The sequence below is a fragment of the Nymphaea colorata genome, chromosome 1 (assembly GCF_008831285.2).
Source record: "Nymphaea colorata isolate Beijing-Zhang1983 chromosome 1, ASM883128v2, whole genome shotgun sequence".
Classification (NCBI taxonomy): Eukaryota; Viridiplantae; Streptophyta; class Magnoliopsida; order Nymphaeales; family Nymphaeaceae; genus Nymphaea; species Nymphaea colorata.
The window spans coordinates 16,154,398-16,159,098 of NC_045138.2; the positions used below are offsets into that span (position 1 = coordinate 16,154,398).

The following is a 4,701-nucleotide window of genomic DNA, read 5'->3' on the forward strand; positions in this document are numbered from 1 at the left end:
ATGATTACCGGTTTCACATGGACTTGGATCTAGATTTAGCTTGGCTTGAGACATATGTATGTGTTTGCGTTTTACAAATTGGCTTGAATTATTATGTGGGGTTCAAAACTGTGTGCTAATGAATAAAATGCATGTGTTTGTGAACATATGATTGAAATTGATCTTAACAGCTAGAAACTCTTATTATGCCAATTATGTAAGTTCAGACACCACACATAATATTCACTTTGTGTTCACCACATGTAATTAAGGAATCATATAAGCATTGACTGTATGTTTAAATGTTTAAACTACAGATTGAATGCTCATGATGATTAATGCATATTTGACTTGACCTTAAATGGTTCGAACTGTTCAGAAGAACATGGTGGTACATGCTCTCGCGGCAAGAGGAAGGAGGCGAGAGTTACCCTTCCACCTGAGTAAGGCTGAGGAGTTCCGATAATCGTCACTTAGGTTTTTAAAATGCTTTTATCTTACTGTGCATATATATTTCACAGTGACAGCAAGTATTAACTTTAATGCTTTCATGTTCTAGTAAAAAATTGACCAAGACAGTAGGGTCCTTACAAACCCACGAAGGCTGGCTTCATTCGAGGCTTCTCCACCTGCTTTCCCACCAAGTGGAGGAATTCCTCTTGCTTGTCAGTGTCTGTCGCCCCCAGTTGCACCTCCTCCTCTCCCTTCGGGAGGCTCTCACCTCCTTGTTGAAGGTTCAGGCTCCTGCGACGCTCGAGCCTTTTGAGAGAGAAGCTCTTTCAGTACTAACCAGACCCCGCTAAGGAATAGGTTGATGATGTCCAAATAATGACTGATTGAAGCGCAGATGTAATCGTCGTATCTGTATCTCTTGATCAGATTATCCGTGTCATATATTATATATCCGCTAGAGATGATTGTCCCAATAAAGCCGAGGATCGTATTGGTGATTTTGCCGAACGGAAACAACCGCTGATCCAAACAAGATATCACAGGAATTCAGAAGTTCAAGCCAAAGGAAATAGAAGGATGCAAATATTTTTATCAACTATTGTCAAGAAAAGGCATATATATACCCGGATGACGCGAAAGCAAATAAGAGCAACCAATGAGCAGAAGAGGAAAGGCCCAATAATCTGTAGAGAGTCAAGCTCACGACCAGCAATGTCGTCACACTTGCTGCTTGCAAGATGGTCCTGCGCCTGCTCCAACCAATGTAAGGGTTTCAATGAATTTTTCTTAGGAAAGGTTGCCTAAACTCAACTCAAATGACATTAAGATTATTTGGTGATTTGAGAGCAGGTGTTACATTGTTGGTTGAATGATTCAAAAAACATCGGGTTGATGCATAATAAGAAACGCTTGTACTGGACTTATGTTCCACTTTTGTGGAGTTTTCTATGTGTGTGTGTGTGAGATATATATATATATATATATTATTTTTGCATCATCTAGTGTTTTTTCATATATTTTTCTTTTAATAATCTAGCATAATAAATCAGACTAGCTCCTTGATGAGGTAGCTGGGTGACTTTAGATAGTTATATATATAACGGACCTGAGGAGGTCGCAAGAGTACTCAAACACGTTTCACCTATTGTGATTTCCTTTGCCGTCCGACTACTTTAATTTCTTACAATTTGTCATTGTTAGTGCCCAAATTAAATAGAAGAATGTAAAAAATTGGCGTTATAATATTCTTGGTTTTAATTTGTCCAGTGCAGATAAAAGGGCTGGATTGTCGTTAGGCCTTCCAACAAATCCACATCCATAGAAGTATAGGAAAATCAACATGATATTGGGCAGGGAAGAGCAGCATAAAGTTCATGAAAAGAATGGGTGTAATCTTACCGCACAGGTAAAGATGAAACTTACGGAAACTGTATAAAAACCGAGTAGAACAAAATTGAACAGGTGCTTGATGTACAATAGATGTACAAGGGGATCAAAACTGAACCAACCAAAAAGAAAGAACAAAATAAATTCAATCAATAAATTTATTAAAAATCAAGAACTAGCAGCAGGTTCAAACAAGAATATATTCGGTGACAGCCAAGATTATCCAAGAACAATAAGCTAAAAGTTAGAAAGGAAGGCAGAAAAAATGACAAAAATCGTCGGAATATGAGAAAAGTAGAAAAATAAGAAATGGATGGGTGCAGCAGATGATCGAGAGAGGCGCAACAAGAAGAGACCGAAGGTGAGAAATTATTGCAGGAAACATGGGAAGGAAATGAGAGAAGTATTCACTGATGAAAGGCAAAACAAGACTGAAAATGTAGATGGCAAGTCTGGGGGTCGTCGTGACTAAGAAGTCGGCTATCAGATGAACCGCCACAACTATGGCACAGACCCCGCCATTGAAACTTCTGACAAAAAGGCATGGTTGAAAAAGTTTGGAAGCTCTCTTGACTCTTGCATAACAATATGTGTGTAAGTTTTTCCCTTTTGGTACCCACTTCGATTGAGTTCAGAAGCGGAGGAAAGGGGGCTCACATTTTGGGAAAAGAAGTTTATAGCATATTTAAAAAGATTAATAATTATCTAAAAAGTTTAAAAAAAAATTGTTTAACTCATGTACAAATTTTGAAAATATTATCAGCCCTCAAACAAAAAAAAAAATCAATAAAACTTAAACGTTTAGTGATATTCCGCCGAAGATGTAACTAAACAAAAACCATCAATGACCAGTCAAGTTATATATATAAACCTGCAATAAAGTGTCTTTGTGACTCTTCCCGAATTCAATCAACATCTTCAATCTTTTCAATACGTAACAAGTTGAAGCAGACTATTTGTTAGGGCATTCCACCGTCCACCCAAGTCGCTCTCGTGAAAAAGCATCCACAACAGACAAAGGTGATGGGGTTTGTTAGAGTTAGTGAGCAGCAGCATCTACGCCCCATAAATACAAAGGCACTTTACTGAAAGAAGAGCAGGCGAAGGCCCGTTACAGGAAATACTGATTATATTGAAGGGGTGAGGCCATGTATGAACTATACTCTTTATTACATCACAATCGCTACGAAAGATACAATGTATGAACTATACTCTCTCTCTCTCTCTCCAAACGATTTTCTTCACTTTTCTTTTCTCCCTCTTGCAATAGAAGAGATTCGCAGCGTAACTTTTTCATGAGTTTTTTCTTTTAACCCGTTACTTTTTTTTTTTTTGTTAGAACGTGTTGGTTTATCATGTTTAATCTGCAAAACTAATCTCTCTCTCTCTCTCTCTCTCTCTCTCTATCTATCTATCTATATATATATATATATATATATGTGTGTGTGTGTGTGTGTGTGTATATATATGTGTGTGTGTGTGTGTGTGAAAACAGGTAACTACAACAGATTACATGGTGAATATTAAGATGAAAAATATGAAAGTCGTCCTGTTTTTTTTTTAAGAAATTGAAATACCCTTCGGAAAGAGATCAAATCCATTCGATTTTAAAAGCCGCAATGCTTCTAAAGAAGAGGCAAAATTAATAGTCAAGACAATATTTTACTAGGATGGTGACCAATAACTGTGAGAAGTGAGGCTGTTGTCATTTTCTTGATCTCTGGAAACAGACAAGTAGATGAACATGCTCTCAACTTCAAGCGAAGCTGCCGTCGGTAATTCACTTAACAATTTCCATATGCTTTCAGATTTCCCTTTCATCTTCCTCTCGGGGATGCAGATGCCTGAAATCCAGCACACTGGTTATCAGATTCAATTGCTGCTGAGGATCCTTCAACAGATGTCAATAGATCCAATTTGAATCAGATGTACTCTTAACTCTATCCATATTTTTAAATATTCACATATTTAAATTGGGTTACGAGTAAAAAAATGTCATAATCTAAATCCAAAAACTATATATATATATATATATATATATATATATATATAGTTTAATATGAAATGCGCCCATAGTTTTGCGCACACAGATTATGGCTTCCATATACGAATTAGAGTTGAATTTTGAGGTGATCTTATTCTTTGAGTAATATCTTGCCACGATGCCTACAAGGGCTTGTCCACCAGCTCTATTTGTGATAAATGTTGAAGTTGAGTCGTATTTTTCATAAAAGTTAGGAGATAAGGGCTAGGTGAGAGAAAATAATATTGGAAAGGAAAACAGCTAACTTTTGTTTACTATGTTAATCAAAAATTATCTTCAAGTTCTTATCTGACGACTTTGGGGAAAAATTATAGTTTCCATTAAGAAATTTATAAAATAAATTCCCCTTTTAGAAATAAATAGAAAAAACGAAATATTTTGTTTTCCCACGTATGTTTTGCCTTTTTCATAGAAAAAAACTATTGAGATTTTATTTAAAAAATCAGGCTTTTCAAGGAAGCTGCGAGCTAAAGGGTTGATTAGCTTGTTTGATTCTACAAATAAATTCTGTTCGATCGTCTGATTTGTATTTAAACATGGAACGATATATCTTTGCCATGTGTTTCTAATTCCATGCACAATGGATACAATTTTTTTTTTTTTTTTGGATTTTCACTCTGATCTGATGGAATGTGATTCAACCATCCATGATCTATGAATCTTGCAATGTCTGAGTTATATTTGAGCATGAACCCACACAGTAGGGCGACGATGGGGGACTCTTTTAAATCAGAATAAAATAAATACTTGAACGACATTAACAACCGGTCGTTGTAGTATAGTGGTGAGTATTCCCGCCTGTCACGCGGGTGACCCGGGTTCGATCCCCGGCAACGGCG

At 36.6% G+C, this 4,701-nt stretch overlaps 1 non-coding gene across 1 annotated transcript; it reads left to right on the forward strand.

Annotated features, from left to right (window-relative positions):
- The first annotated feature begins 4,629 nt into the window (after positions 1–4,629).
- On the forward strand, positions 4,630–4,701 carry TRNAD-GUC (transfer RNA aspartic acid (anticodon GUC)). Its single transcript has one exon. It is a non-coding gene; the product is annotated as a tRNA-Asp (tRNA).